Source organism: Amblyomma americanum, chromosome 5 (genome assembly GCF_052857255.1).
Source record: "Amblyomma americanum isolate KBUSLIRL-KWMA chromosome 5, ASM5285725v1, whole genome shotgun sequence".
NCBI lineage: Eukaryota > Metazoa > Arthropoda > Arachnida > Ixodida > Ixodidae > Amblyomma > Amblyomma americanum.
Genome location: NC_135501.1, coordinates 188106031 through 188122539, shown reverse-complemented (window position 1 = coordinate 188122539; position 16509 = coordinate 188106031). Strand labels below are relative to the sequence as shown.

The following is a 16509-nucleotide window of genomic DNA, read 5'->3' as shown; positions in this document are numbered from 1 at the left end:
AGCTGCACATATCAACGAAACAGAATGGCAGGATAACGTAGGAAGAAATCAAAACAACCAATCACCCCTCATCGCACAATGTGAAGGCATGCAAATAGTTCTCTTACTGCGTGAGATATTCCAGTTCTTTTTTATAGCAAAACTGAGGAGTTGCTGACACACGGGCCACCGGACTTTGCAATTCATCAGCTTCGATGATCTCTCCACCTAGTCGCGTCGTACATCTGTGCAGCCCCACTGTATTATCTAGCCTAGGAGCACGACGACTGCATTTCTTAACGTGTTCAATCATTTTACTCCCCGAATTATTTGAAATAACTGTTGCGTGCTCCCTTAACCTCTCGTTTAGGCCTCGGCCAGTTTGACCAATATACCGCTTACCACCGCTCAGCGGTATGGAGTTAAGGGGGGGGGGGGGGGCTAAATGGGGAGAAAAATACGTTTCCCCCATTTAATCGCGGCTGACACAGTTCAAAACCGCCAGACCCCACCTCGTGATCGCGTACGCGACCGCACGCCGACCACGGTGGGTCTCGCTCTGCGGGAACAAAGGAACTACACGCTGGCTGACACAAACAGGCATTTATTGCTACAACAACAACGCCAGCTAATGAATCGCTAATGAATACACTAATAATAAAATACGCTAATGAATCGAGGTCGTCCGACTCACGAGCAAGGTTACGAGCGAATGTTCGCCCGCGCTAGGGTAAGGGATATATATACTCCGAGGCCGGACGGAGTACAATCTGTGTATCCATCCAGATCGTCGATGTGGCCATTCATGTCACCCAGCAGAATAATATTGGCACATTCTCCAAACTGCTTTATATCGTCATTGAGACACTTAACTAGATCCTTGCTTTCTTGCCTGCATTTGTCCCCGGTCCCTAAATAAATTACTCCTAGCCATATCATTTCACCGGCAATTGTACCTGATACCCAGACATGTTCTTTGCAAGTTGACTTTATTCTTTGCCAATTTGTTCCTTGATGTATCAGCATACCTTGTCATCCTCCCTTCCTCTCCGTTGTTGTTCGGTTGCTCCTTTCCCAGGTGTAGCCATCAATAAATGGTGGGTCTTCTAGATCCCCGAGATGTGTCTCGCATAGCGCGTATACACATACTTCTTCCTCCTTTAACTGCTGTTCTATTTCTAACCACTTCGCTCTCTTTCTACCACCTTGCATGTCTATGTACCTGATCCTGGTGTTAAATTTATTTTTTGCAGTTTACTTCCTGGACTTCCTAGTGACCATTTTATTGGCGTCAGCCTCCACTGTTACACTTTCTACCTTGCTTCTACTATATAAGCCTACGCCCTGAGCCGCAGCGGACACCCTAAAAAAGCTACTGCCCGGCCTGCCAAGCGCCACCCGATCTCGGCTCCTAGCCTTCCATTAAAGTGGATGCCATCTCGTGTAAAGCCTCCGCCAAAGCCTGTTCTATGCACTTCCTTGTTTATGTCTGCCACTTCAAAGCCTTTCTCCCGGCTTAACTTCCTTATCTCCCGATTAACAACCACAACGTCCTTGGCAATTTCTTTGTTCCGTTCTTGCTCCTCCGGCACTGTGCACACCACGATCTGGACTTTCTGTGCTATCGCCCTTAAATCGTCAACTCCCTCCGCTAATCTTTCCACTACTTTTGCTGCTTCACCCATTCAGGACATCATTTAACCCCGCCGCTACCACTACCAAACTGCGTTCTGCAACATTCTTAGAAAGTCCGTTTTTTGTCTCTCTCAGTAAGGCGTCCATTGTCCTGCCTGGGAATGCCCCGACTGCTACCCGCTTATCACCCTTTACACGCTCCACTATAGTTCTTTTGCGCCTACTAATATTTGAGTCACCACCGATAAGCACTAGGCTATTCCATTCCATTCCATGTTTGTCTTTACACCTCAGTTTCCACGTCCCGTCTTTGTTGCACTGTTTCAAAATGGGTATTCCATTCCTCCATCCTAACTTCCGGATTATTATGCTGCCTCTCATTATTGACTGTGACCTTATTCCTGGGAGTTAGCTTGTTCCCCTTCTCTCAATCTCCTCCAGACTTCCCAGCTGCCACGTGTGCGTAGCTGTTCCTGTCTGAACCTGCCTGACCTAATTCCTTATCGCTGTCCATGCCAGCGCAGGCCCCATCCACGTGGCTGGCGCTGGAATGTCCGCTAATGTGGCTTCGCTTGGCGGTGTCAGCCATTTTTGCCTCCAACAATTCACTAAGCTGCTCTTGGAGTTTGCCCTTCTCTGCCCTCTCTTCCTGTAGCTATCTTTCTAGAGCATCCATACGTAACAATAGGCTGGTGTTCGCTTCGTCAGCCCTGTCCAGGCGTGCACTTAATACGCAGCATTTGCACATAAAATCCGCGCCTTCGGCCTCCTCTACAGATTCGAACCGCGTTTCCTTTAAATTCACCGACACCTCACACTCCTTGCATTTAACCTTCAGTTGCTTGACCATCTTAGCAGCACTCTATTATTGCTACCACACAATGCTAGAAAAGAGAAACCACTTGCAAACACGTGCTCAAATAAAATTCTGCCTACCGCAAAAACCAATCACCTAGAAAAGAAATACTAACTACCTGTCTAAACCAGTTAACTCACAAATGAGCCCTGCAAATCTACAGCTGCCGGCCGGAAAAGGCCCGGCCGTTAGGCCACTGACCAGCCCTTTCGCGAGCACTTGAAACGCCCCAGTGTTGAAATGTTGAAACGCCACAGTGCATTCGTAAAAGTCAAGTGGCTTTCATTCTTTTTTTTTCCGACTTGGTTCATTTTTCTTTCTCCTTTCAGCCACGACAATGTCAACAGTCCGTAAGGCCGCTTTTCAGCAATGGTGCTTGCTCTGCATGACACGACGCTGTTTTCTTCCTTCGAGATCAATGTTCAGTGTATTTATAGTGCTAAGAAATACTCCCGCAATATTCCTTCTTCCCTGGGGTGTTGAACTGACCCCCTTTCCGCCAGCGTCCGCTATCATAGTATCCAAACTACATCCGTGTGTATATCTCGGAGTGCGCAGTTCCTGCTGTCAAGTTATAAGTGGTGAACAGATTGGTAAAAAAAAACTGCTATATTGCCACAACTACTAGCCACTCTAGTGGCGTCGTCATGCGGCCGAACTGTTTTATCTTGCACTAGGTAAATCTCGGGCAAACTAGAGAACAGCGGTTTGTCGTCTTCCTCTCTCAAGCTTGTTCCCTGCTGTCCTGTGCGTCCCAGCACGTCTGAGTAAACCTTCCCTGCGTATACGTCAACCGTTTGTCGCCGATATATTTGATGGAGGTGCGAGGTAGCGTCCCATGTATGCTGAGTTCGAAGACACCGTTGACGCCACTTCTCAACGCGTGGACTCAACACCAGCCCGCAAGGCGAGCCACCGCCTGCGAGGCCTACAACCGGAGTTCGGCCGACTGACAACACCAGTACTGGTCATAACGTCCACAACGGGCAGCCAGAAACTCATTCCGGGAACGCCCCACCGTTCGTCCTTCACGCACCTCGGTCGCCGCCTTCTTTCCACGGTGACAGATTTGAAGGCGTTGAAGACTAGTTAGCCAGTTTTGACCATGTGGCGGGGTTCAACTATTGGGAAGGCGAGCGGAAGTTCCGGAACGTCTACTTCGCACTGCAGGACATGGCCAATATGTGGCTCGAGAATCACGGGGCTTCCTTCCCCAAATTAGAGGCTTTTCTCCGAGAGTTGTTAGCGATATTGACGTTCAGTAACAGCGGAGAAAAACGATAAGGCTGAAACCGACTTGAACTCGAGATCGCGGCAGTCGAACGAGAGCATCGCCATGTTCATCGAGTACATGACGCGACTCTTCAACCTCGCAGACCCTGCTATGCCCGAGGCCGAAAATCTACGCCACTTAATGCGCGGCGTAAAGGAGCAGCTGTTTTGCCGGACTGATCCGTAACCCGCCAAGAACTGTGGCCGGCTCTTCCAAGCAGGTAGCGAGTATGGAGCGTTCTCTGCAGGAACGGGTCGCGCGCTACGGTCGTCAGGCTAGTGTAGCAGCCGCTCACCACTGCATGCCTATACATCGCTGCCCGCCTATGAGCTTCATGAGCTTTCGAGGAGCATTGTGCGTGAAGAACTGCGGAAACTTCGCTTCGAAGCTCCGCAGGCAAGCGTAGCAGCTGTAACAGAAGTTGTCCGAGATGAAATCAGGCGAGTGGTGCAGCCACTACTGGTTCCGCAGCCGGCGCCCTACGTGATGACCTAAAGCGATGCACTGCGAAGTCCTGCCAGTGATTCGAACCTTTCCCCCTGTCGTTCCTGTGCCTTCACTGCGGTACCCAGTCGAAGCTGCATACCCACCATGCCGCAGGAGTCCAGGCCCGCCATGAGTAAAGCGCACGCGTGGCATACGCCAAACAATGCGCCGCTCTTCTACCACTGTGGGGAGCCCGGCCACATCCTCTGCAACTGCCCCTAGCGCAGAATGGGTTGGTTTTCACCCGACGCGCCTCGACCACGCTATGGTGAACGACCGCGGGATATCGAGCAGTACATGGCCGCTAAGGCGTAGCCATCGACCTCGCAGCGACGCCAGTCCCGATCGCCATTAACAAGGCTGTTCTCTTCTCCTGTAGCCGCCCGTATTCCTCTGGCCAGTTCAGAGGCACGTTCCCACATCGGGAAAACTGAAGACAGCATTCTCGGGGTCTAGAGCCGCCGCTACTGGACCAATTGAAAAGCCTCCATCCGACGATTCGCCGCGACAATCCGACCGGCACGGCCTGACCCTATACGACCGCGCAACAACGCGCTGTGACCGACTGCGACCGACGTGCACATGAAAGCACTCGTGGTTATACCGTCGCATATTTTTCTGTAATGAGTATCCTGTTAGTCACGACCTGAGCAAAGTTCTGACCCCTTGTTCTGGGTCCACCCAAATACGCACAGCCGGTGGCCATGTTGTGACGCCGACTGGCGTCTGCACCTCGCGAATACAGATCCGCGGTGTTACTTTCCTCGGCTGCTTTGCAGCGGTATACCCCAGTGTTCCAAAAACCTGGTACTCGATTTGGATTTCCTTCGGTAGTACGTTGCCGCCATCTTGCCTCAGGAGTTAATCGTGTCTTTCTCCACCCAACGCACAGTTGACGATACCGAGCCACGCAGGACTAAGTTTCGCGTCTGTGACGGTCACGTATTGATACCGTCAAGAGCCAGCAAGTTTGCTACTGTAGAGAGTGCGATAACAGCTCCGGCAATCGTGGCATCGCTGAAGCCAACATATCGCTGCTCCTTGGTCGGCAAGTCGGTGTATAGCTCGCGGGCTTCCGAATTGACCTGACCAACGGGTGAACCTAACTTTTGGTGAGAATTTTGGTTGTGAACCTCAATGTACGACTAGCAAAACAGCTCCTGCATATTTCGAAAAACTCTGCGAATGCGCGGGTCAGCACGCGTTGCCAGAACCCACAGCATCAGTAGAGGAACCGAGCGCTCCTACGAAGACCGATATGAACCCGAACCTACCGAATAACCAAAAACGCTGCCTGGAGAACATTATCGACAAAAGAGATTGTTGATCCTCTGCCGCGCATTGATGACTCCCTGGACCGGCTGCGCCGCGCCACATACTACACGTCGCTATGTTTACGCCTTGGCTTGGCAAAAGAAGTGGACTAACGCGACCGGAAGACCGCCTTTATAACCCTGGACGATTGCTCGCTTTCGGCCTGGTCCCGGCTCCTGCAACCTTCCTGCGGATGATGGACACCGTGCTTCTGATGGCAGTCCTGCCTCATGTACCTGGATGAAGTTGTCATTTCCTCCGGACGTACGTTCCAGGAAGTCCTGAGGCGCCTGCGCGCTCTTTTCGAATGAATTCGTTCGGCCGATCTTTCTCTAAAGCCCGAAAAGTGTCACTTCGCTTTCCAAGAGCTGAAGTTTCTGGGCTACATAATGAGCGCTAAGGGGGTTAGCCCAGGCCCCGATAGGACAGCCGCCTTCGATGCTTTTTCCATACCAACTAATGAGCGAAGTGTGCGCCGCTTTTTGAGTATCTGCGATTATTATCACCGTTTTGCGCAGAACTTATCCAAGCTGAGCCAGGGTTAGGAAAATTTTTTTATACACCATTGTCCAGCAAATACAGACGTCAGTGTGAATTCCTCCCATAGCGGCCGGAGGGAAGCCAACTAGACCGTCGTATATATATCGCCGTCATGACAACGCCATCCAAAAGAGAAAAAGGCTTCGTCCCCGAGCGGGATTCGAACCACATCCGGTGAATAAAAAGCTTCGTATCGCGGTCACTCAGACAATTCAACCACGGCCGGAGCCTTATCGCAATGCGTGCATGGATAGGAATCATTCAGTTTTAAGCATCAGTTCACCTGCAGTCGACAGGTGCGCTGAAGTAGTTGAAACTGAAACTAGCCAAAGTTTCCTACACCCTTGGCTGAGCCCCTAACCTGCCTCACGAATGATGCAGAGCCGTTCTTCTGCGGCCAGGAGCAGCAAGAGGCCTTCGAAGAACTCCTCTCCAAAGTAGGCCCATACTCGGACACTTCGACGAGTCAGCCGACACTGAACACGACACGACACGACACAGACGCAAGAAACGAGGGCCTCGGAGCAGTCCTTAATTGTGCAGTGGCAGGATGGTCTCGAACGCGTAATCGCATACGCGAGCCGCACCTTATCACGATCCGAGGTGAACTTTTCCTGGCAGCCTAGCAGCTGTGTGGGCAGTGAAGAAATTCCACCTCTTTGCTCCTTTCTTCTTTCACTCCCTCCTTTATCCCTTCCCTTACGGCGAGGTTCAGGTGTCCGCCAATATATGAGACAGATACTGCGCCATTTCCTTTCCCCAAAACCTATTATTATTATTATTATTATTATTATTATTATTATTATTATTATTATTATTATTATTATTATTATTATTATTATTATTATTATTATTATTATTATTATTATTATTATTATTATTATTATTATTATTATTTGTATGGCTGCCCTTATAGACTCGTCAGCGACCACAACTCGCTGTGTTCGCTGGCGAACCTCAATGATCCCTTCGGGCAGCTTGCATGCTGGAGCCTTCGACTGCAAGAATTGCATGTCACCACCGTCTATAAGCCAGGAAAGAAACACAGTGATGCCGACTGTCTGCCTCGTGCTCAGCAGACAGACAGTGAACTACGGCCCCTCGCTGAGTATCCTGAAGAAAACACTCAGCCCCCCCCCCCCCCCCCCCCCCCCCCACCTCAATCTTGTCGCGCAGTCTTCGTTCTGTTTACAAGACTGCTATCTGTTTAAAAACTGCGACACGGAAGCTGTCTATCTGCTCGTCGTATACTTAAGGCCTTTCGCGACCAAGCCCTGTAGACGTGTCATGATGACCCATATTGTGGTCACCTGGGTTTTTCCCGAACGTTGGCACGGATACGCCAAAAGTACTAATGGCCCAGGCTTGCTGCAGTTATGAAGCGTTACGTCAGAACTTGTCGCGAGTACTAACATCTCAAGACGTCGCCCACTAAGCCAGCCGGACTATACTGCAGCCTGTTGATCCTCCACCAGTCGCTACGGACTTGCCCGACCTATTTCCGCGGTGTTCTCGCTGGAAACTGCTATACACTGTGGTTGCAACCGGTTATCTCAGCCGATACTGTGAGATCAAGAATTTTCCCCCTGGTACCGCTGCTGAAATTGCGACCTTATTTCAAAACACTGTGCTTCGTCATGGTGCACCCACGACCACTTTTAACTGAGAGCTGGAGAGTGTTCGCCTCGGCACTTAGGAGGTTATGGGACTGATCGGCACAGGCCACTCTCAAATGAACGGACTCATTGAACGGCTCATGAAGACGATCGCCGATGTTGAAATCATAATGCGCGTCGACGCGGATCATCGGAACTGGGACGCAGTACTCCCTTACTTCACCTTCGCATCCAAGAAACGATGCGCTTCACTCCGTTTCGTTTAGAGCATGGTCGCGAAGCCACGACCATGCTTAACGTAATGTTGCTTCCAGATAGTGTTAACATCTCTGCTGGGGGTGCTGACCAATTCATTAGTCCCGCCGAGGCCACCCGCCAACTCGCTCGGCTGCAAATCCGGCACCAGCAAGAAAACGACGCCCATCGCTATAACCTGCGCCGCAAAGATGCGAGTTACCAGCCCGGCGAACAAGTCTGGGTGCGGAGCCCCGTCCGCATGCGAGGCCGCTCTGAAAAGCTTCTCCGCCGAACCCGTTCGGCAGGTTGCAACGTGCCATGATGGCCCGCTTGCGATGACTTCGCGAGGTCACGTGACCTCTCTCGACCAATCATTATTTTAACTACCATTTGTCACGGCGGGCAGCTTGCTCTCAATCCAATGGGCACGCTGCCACCTGCAACGATGGGCAGCAGGTTGTGATGACGTCACAAGGTCAGCTGACCTCTCTCGCCCAATCAATGAAATTCGGGTCACCGAAACCGGAAACTTCTTGTGAGACGACAACCTAAATGCTATCGCGTTAATGTATTTCTTAACGGCACGCTATTCGCAGAGGCTTTTGAAAGGATTTCACGTGGGTTTAAACAACAGATTGCAGTTTGCTCTGCCTGAATGTGTAGTGCGTCGTAAGGTTCTTAGCAAAGTGCTTTTTACTAATACTTAAAACTCTGCATTCTCCTCACAGCAACAACAGTGACAACAATAACGACCGGTGAGTAGAAATTCTCTCATCTGACTCGTTTTGGGCATTATCTTCCGAAGATTAGCTTCAGCGCCAAAATTCCAACCAGTCAGTTAAAATAGGTAGCACATCCTCGGTTTCGATTGAATGGAAACATTGGTCGAAAGCATTCTTATGAAACAAAGTCGAAAACATGTAATCATAGAAATATACCATTGGCTGAAGCACATGCCCGTTTGCAGATTGCCAGAGGGGACCATAATGTTTTGGCAAGCGGACATGCGTGACATTTCTGTCCAAGGGGGTCATTCACTATGAGCGTGTATATGACGTCACGCTTCACTGTGTGAAAGCCGAAAACAAAGTGAACAAGTGTCGACGGGGACCCAGTCCGCTGACGTTGCGACGTTTCGACAAGAGGACTTATCTTCGCTCTGTGACTGTGTACTAAACTCTAAACACGAATTAGCTTATGTGGGAGTAAAAAAGGGGTAAGCTGCCCACTAGCGCACACCTATATAGGTTTCAAAGTATACTGCCCAAGTCCCGGAGGAGATTTTGATGATTAAATATATGGAATGCTCACTTTTGTCAATGGAGACATATTCCCAGAGCAAACCAGAGCAGCTATAGATGCAGTCAGCAATGGGAGGAGGCTTTTAAACGCGACCCCGGAGGTACTGAGGTTAAAATTTCGATTAAAATCTTAACTGTTATTAGTTCGCACGTATTGAAGAGGGGTTTTTTTCCCGTTGCCAAGCGGAAATATTCTATACTTTTGAAGCGAAAGCTTCACTACGCTAGGTTTTCAAGAGGGCAGCGTCAGTGCAGTCACGTGGCAGGTCATGTGACATACTGACGTCATCCCAATCCGCCCACCGTGGCAGGTGACAACTTCCCCATCGGGAATTTCATCGACGTTTTACAGGCAGTGTGTGTGGCGTTTGTGAACGTAGCCATGCAAAGGAAGCTTTCGCTTCTCACTAGGGTTAACCAAAGTTTAAACCACAGCTAATTTTTGTGATGGAAATCTACCCCACAACTTTGGCAACCTGCTTCTAAAAGGGGGTGCTCTAGAGGAGAGCTTAGCCCCTTTTTACTCTTATGTAGGCTTATCACCGTTTAGAGCTCATGACGTGTGATGTCCGACGGCATCGCAACCAAGATAACAGAGTTGAGATTCAAGGCTTTTGCGTCCGTTGGGCTGCCATATGTTGCGAGAAAAAAATTACAGCCTAGAGGCGCTAACTTGCGCTTTCGGATGAAGGCATCTCTTCCTTTATCCATTCGTCTCCTGTTCCAGCCCCAGTACAGCAAGAGCCTCGTAAGTAGCAACTTAATTTTGCATGCCGAACCGATCGATGATTCGCGTGTCATCGTATAAAGGTCAGCCCTAGCTCATTCACCTGAGAGACGTTCGTTATTTTCCTTTCAACAGGTATGGCTGAGAGATAACTGCTGGCAGGAACAATCAACGTTTTTGGTTGAACAACACGGCTTCTTAAGGGAGCTTCTTTAAGCCAGCGCGATGTACTGTAAAGGACTGGGGGACGTTATTCCTTGATTTTGGTTTGCTACGAGTTAGCAGCTTCCCAATGGAGGAGCTGCTCCGTTGCCTTATTTCTGATTATCTGCGTTATCTGCAGCAGTCCCCCATGTTCATGGTGATGTGCATTGCGACGCACTTCGATTCCACTTTCTTCACACGGCTGATCATGGAGAAAAAAAACTCAGGAGAGAGCGTCACGTCACGCGGAGCCTTTTCAAGCCAAGCGCTCATGAAGCCATTCCCCTCGCCAGGTTTTTCGCTCTCCGAGTCCGTCCCTAAAGCTTTGGGGTCCGTATGCTTTAGGGCGCGTCTGGGCGGCCAATGAAGCGGGCGTCTACAGCAAGGAGATGCGCATGCACGCGAGGAGCCGTGATATCACTGCACGCTATCATGTGGCGGACCTACTCTCTTTTTTAAGGCTAATCGTCAAGGTTATCGCCAGGCACGTCCACCTGAGTTTTTCCTTCGTGCGGCCGCTATGCCCATGCGCGCCTCTTCCAGCTCCACTGGTTGAAAACAAACTGCCAGCTCCCACTGCGCTTGCGCAGTTCATGTTAGTGACAGGAGCATGCGACAGATGGCGGCAGCTATCAAGCACATACGGCACACACTTGCCACTTCTCAGGCAACTAGAAGACAAATTTTCGCCACTCCGGAGAGGGCGCCACATCTTGTGAAAGATGCGGAAGACAAATAAATGAAGCCTCTGCGAAGTAAAGAACACGTTGATCCTAAAGTCCCTGAAACTAATAAAGTATTGCCAACCTTTGCAGAATGCCGCTCCGCAGTCGCCCTTCCATCTTTTATTCTCCCTCGCGCTTAGTGCTGCCGTCGTGCGCCTCCTCGGGCATGCGTAGGATTGCAACGAAGGATGAGACCACGATAGCAAAGACAACACGAGGAAGAAGCGGAGGAGGAGGGGATGGCGGCAGCCTGAAGATATGGGCTCCGCAGCACAGCGACTACGCGCAAAGAGGTGGCGACAGGGTAGCGTGCGCCGCCTTCCGTTCTCCTTTGGGTGAAAGAAGGAACTCAGGAGAGGCGGTTACATCATATCTTTTAAGAGCGTTAGCTGTTATTTATCACGTTTCGAGATTTCGTGGGGTCTGCTACCACCCTGAGATAACAGCGCCATCTGTGGCAGCAACTAGAAAATAGCACTCTTGCATTTAGACTTGTAGCCACATCTATACCATTGTAGAAACAACCACCTGCCGCGTGCCAATGATGACGTCACGGTCCAAATTTGTGAATGGAGGTGGAACTATGAGTATGACGTCAGGGGACGAAATGGCGGCATAGTTTCGGTTTCTCGAATCCAAGACGGCGGCCATTGAAATTGGTTGTGCCCTACCATCCCCCCCCCCCCCCCCCACGGCGGCCGAAACCTCCCTTTAATCTCATTCATATCAATTCTAGCAGACCAAACAGCTAACGCTCGTTACTTCGTCTTCCAGACGATGGCGGCCTTTTTTGAAGCTGGCTCCACGCTACTCAACTTCGCCACCATATCAGCGCGCTTGCGCATGCGGAGCAGACAATGTAGCAGACGACGCCGCTGCGCGCAGCATTGCTTTTGGTTGCGCCGATGAACATTCACTGAAGGATATCTCAAAGTAGAAACTTAAGACTGGACTGATTACCGCCGGATTGCATTTCTTCTTGAGCACCTTTGTGCCAAAGCTCAGCTGTTTCAGTCTAAGCTTTCTTTTGTATTAGTTTGTGGTGAGGTATTTGCTGACGCTGTCTCTTGTGTTAAAATTGCGAAACTGTTCATTTATATGCCGTTGTAGTAATTGTAGAACGCGTACACGGGTTCCAGCTATAAGCATTTGCGTGCACAAAAGCTTCTGCTCTACAATAAAGTCAGCAAGTGCGAACGAATGGCGTATGTCAAAACTTCTACCCCATTCATGCCTGCGCCCGACGGCAGAGGTGCTTTAAAAAAAAGCACTTTATTTTCGCGATAGTTTTGATCTTTTGAGGACAATCAATGCAAAGGATAAAAAAGTAGGCTGACGTGAAAAGGTATGTCAGATTGAGTGAACTGTGTCTACAATTAAGAGGAGTGCCACACGGACTCCCTTGAGGGTGGTATTTGCCGCTGCATTCTTTATTTCTATCATATATATATATATATATATATATATATATATATATATATATATATATATATATATATATATATATATATATATTCGTCTTGCTCTTCTCTGCGCCTTCTTATGTTCCGTTAAATACGCTGTAGTTATGCAAGTCAAAAACAACGTGCCCAACTGATTGTATTAAGGTAATTCCTGCTGATTTTTTTTCTTCAATGACAAAACTTTCTCGTCTCTCGTCTTGCAGAAGTACAAGTAGTGCCACAGCTTATTGAGGGTAAGTACCTTTATAAAGCGCTAGAGCCTTCTGGGGTTCTTTTAGAATGAATATATATAACGATTAATCGTATTGGACTGCCTTATAACTGATGATTATGCATATTACACTGAAAGGTATATATATATATATATATATATATATATATATATATATATATATATATATATATATATATATATATATATATATATATATATATATATATATATATATATATATATATATATATATTGTAACGGAAAACAGGGAGACAGGTCGCTAACCAGCAGAATACAGCAAGCAGCCAGCCAGCCAGCGAGAGACACTTCAACGTCTTCGAAGACACTTCAGCGCCACCTGAGAACACCAGGTGGCATTACTCCCCCTCCCAAAAAAAAGAAAAACAAAAGCGGGGTTGCAGTATGGGCAGTGGAAAGAGAAAAAAAAACAGCACAAGCACACAAAAATGTACAAGGGAGGTGGGCGAAGGTGTCCCACGCGAAAACTAGCAGAACACTGAGCGTACTATCCATTACCGCGTGAAGTAGGGTTTCATGCGGACAACGTGCACAACCTCAGAGCGGGGTGGACGACGCTGAGGCTGCACAGTCCCGTCAGGAAGAACTTCGTAGGTCACTTCGGTGACGCGGCGCAAAACTCGGTACGGTCCAAAGTAACGGCACATCAGTTTTTCAGACAAGCCTGGGCGGCGTACCGGGGTCCACACCCAAACTTGGTCTCCCGGATGGTATTCGACGTGCCGATGACGGAGGTTGTAGCGGCGTGCATCCGTGCCCTGCTGCCGCTGAATGTGAAGACGGGCAAGTTGACGTGCTTCCTCGGCGCGCTGAGCGAACTGCTCGGCGTCTGGCGTGAGTGGGTGGTCATCAGTGCTGCATGGAAGCATTGCATCCAGCATCATCTGAACGTCACGTCCGTAGACCAGACGAAATGGTGTAAATCGGGTCGTCTCCTGGGTGGCCGTGTTGTAAGCGTATGTGACGTACGGGAGAATCTCGTCCCAGGTTTTGTGCTGCGAGTCTATGTACATTGCGATCATGTCGGCGATCGTTCTGTTGAGTCTCTCTGTGAGCCCGTTCGTCTGTGGGTGATAGGCAGTAGTTTTGCGATGGTTCGTGTGACTGAGCTCGAACACGTCGCGCATGAGCTGTGCCGTAAACGCCGTACCTCGATCAGTGATTACGTGGGACGGTGCGCCATGACGCAGCACGATTTGTTGCATAAAAAACTGGGCGATCTCAGATGACGTACCGTGCTGCACCGCTTTAGTTTCCGCATACCTTGTTAAATAGTCGGTCGCGACTATGATCCATTTATGACCGGCCGATGACACAGGGAATGGGCCCAGAAGATCGATGCCGACTTGATCAAAAGGCGTCCGAGGGGGTTCAATAGGTTGGAGCAAGCCCGCTGGCTTGAGAGGAGGCGCCTTACGACGTTGGCAATCGCGGCAGCCTCTGACGTAACGCTGGACGGCGTGAGAAAGTTTGGGCCAATAATACGCCTGGCGCACGCATGCAAGTGTGCGGGCAAAGCCCAAGTGGCCGGAGGTCGGCTCATCGTGACAAGCAAGAAGGATATCGGCGCGGAGATCTGCCGGAACGACGAGGAGGTGCGCTCGGTCAACAGTGCTGGAGTTTTTCTTAAACAAAATGCCGTTCCGGAGACAGAAGGCCGGCAGGTTTCTAGAAAATTGTCGGGGTACGACAGAAGCTCGGCCCTCCAGATAATCAATGATAGGTCGCAGGTCTGGGTCAGCTCGCTGGCGGGTCATTAGGTCTAAGGCGCTGACAACTCCAATAAAACCACTCTCGTCCTCTATGCTATCATCCGCTAACCCGACGGGCGCGCGAGAGAGTGCGTCAGCGTCTTCGTGCGTCTGGCCAGATTTGTGCACAATGGTGTAATCGAATTCTTGGAGGCGGAGGCTCCATCGGGCTAGGCGCCCCGATGGGTCGCGAAGATTTGCAAGCCAGCACAACGAATGGTGGTCGGTAACTACTTTGAACGGGCGGCCGTAGAGGTACGGACGAAATTTCATGGTTGCCCACATAACCGCAAGGCATTCTTTTTCTGTGGTCGAATAGTTTGTTTCAGCGCGAGAAAGCGTGCGGCTTGCATACGCGATGACCCTTTCCACGCCACCTTGGTGTTGGACGAGTACGGCGCCGAGGCCGACGTTGCTCGCGTCGGTGTGGACTTCGGTTTCAGCCTCTTCATCAAAGTGCGCAAGAACAGGGGATGTTAGCAGTCGTCTGCGCAGCTCGGCAAAAGCCTCCTGCTGCTCGGCAGCCCACACGAACTGTGTATCATTGCGCGTGAGGTGGTACAGGGGTGCGGCAATCTTTGAAAAGTCGGCGATGAAGCGGCGGTAATATGCGCACAGACCCAAAAAACGTTGCACACTTTTCTTTGTTGCAGGAACAGGAAAGTTGGCGACGGCAGCAGTTTTCTCGGGGTCGGGCTTAACGCCATCGGCACTCACGAGGTGACCGAGAAACTTCAACTCTTTGTACCCAAAGTGGCACTTCTCGGGCTTTAGCGTTAAGTCGGCCGATCGGAGGGCATCTAATACTGTCCTCAGGCGTTCAAGGTGTTCGGCAAAGGTTTCGGAAAATACGACGACATCATCGAGATAAACCAAACAAGTTTGCCATTTTAGTCCAGCGAGAACGGTATCCATCATCCGCTGGAAAGTTGCCGGCGCTGAACATAGCCCAAAAGGTAGCACTTTAAATTCGTACAGTCCGTCGGGTGTCACGAACGCCGTTTTTTCGCGGTCCCGCTCGTCGACCTCTATCTGCCAGTACCCACTCTTTAAATCAATGGAGGAGAAGTACTGGGCGCGACGAAGTCTGTCGAGCGAGTCGTCGATACGAGGCAGCGGGTAGACGTCTTTTTTGGTGATGTTGTTCAGTTTCCGATAATCCACGCAGAAGCGGAGTGTCCCATCCTTTTTCTTCACCAGCACGACAGGTGAAGACCAGGGGCTGCTGGAAGGTTGAATGATTCCATCTGAAAGCATCTCCTTCACCTGCGTTTGGATCGCCTCACGCTCCTTCGGTGAGATACGGTACGGCTGCTGATGGATGGGGCGGGCATCGTCGGGCGTAATGATGCGGTGCTTGAGAAGAGCCGTTTGCCGGACTTTCGACGAAGAAGCGAAACAGGAGGAGTATTCAAGTAGGAGGGCACGTAGTTCTCGCTGTTGAGTCACCGAAAGGTCCGGACTGATGTCAAGGGATGGGCGCACAGGTCTAACAGCTTCGAACGCGAAACATTCAGAAACCTCCGCTAAGGGGTCGGCGAATGCGATGGCAGTAGCACGAAAAAGGTGCCGGGGCTCGTTAGAGAAGTTAGTCACCAGGAGCTCAGAGCAGCCGTCGCGGAGATGGATGAGACCTCGCGCTGAGCAGATGCCGTGGGTGAGCAAAAGGGACAGGTTGCCCTCTGCGACCGCTGTCCCTTCACGTAGTCCGTCGCAGTGAACACTCACAAAAACGCTGGCGCGTGGCGGAATCCAAACGCTCTCGGCGGATATTCTAAGGGCGGCGCGGCGTGGACAGTTCTCGGAGTAAACATCAGCTTTCTCGGTAGAAAATGTGACAGTGCGCTTTCGGAGGTCAATAATAGCTCCATACTCTCGGAGAAAATCAACGCCAAGGATACAGTCACGGGAGCAGTTCGGTAGAACTAGGCAGCTGACAACAAATGTGGAGCTGCGAATTTGGACTCTTGCTGTGCATAGGCCAAGCGGAGTTACGACATGTCCGCCAGCCGTGCGAATCTGCGTGCCGGACCATGGTGTCATTACTTTTTTAAGAAGCGCCGCTAGCTTTCCGCTTAAAATCGAGAAATCAGCGCCAGTGTCCACCAAAGCACTAACCTTATAGCCATCGAGAAGCACGGGTATATCC

At 50.2% G+C, this 16509-nt stretch overlaps 1 long non-coding RNA gene across 1 annotated transcript; it reads left to right on the top strand.

Moving 5' to 3' along the window:
- The first annotated feature begins 2798 nt into the window (after window positions 1–2798).
- On the top strand, window positions 2799–12589 carry LOC144135440 (uncharacterized). The gene is made up of 4 exons (XR_013315499.1): window positions 2799–2820; window positions 8665–8691; window positions 9965–9985; window positions 12560–12589. It is a non-coding gene; the product is annotated as an uncharacterized LOC144135440 (long non-coding RNA).
- Window positions 12590–16509: the final 3920 nt, after the last annotated feature.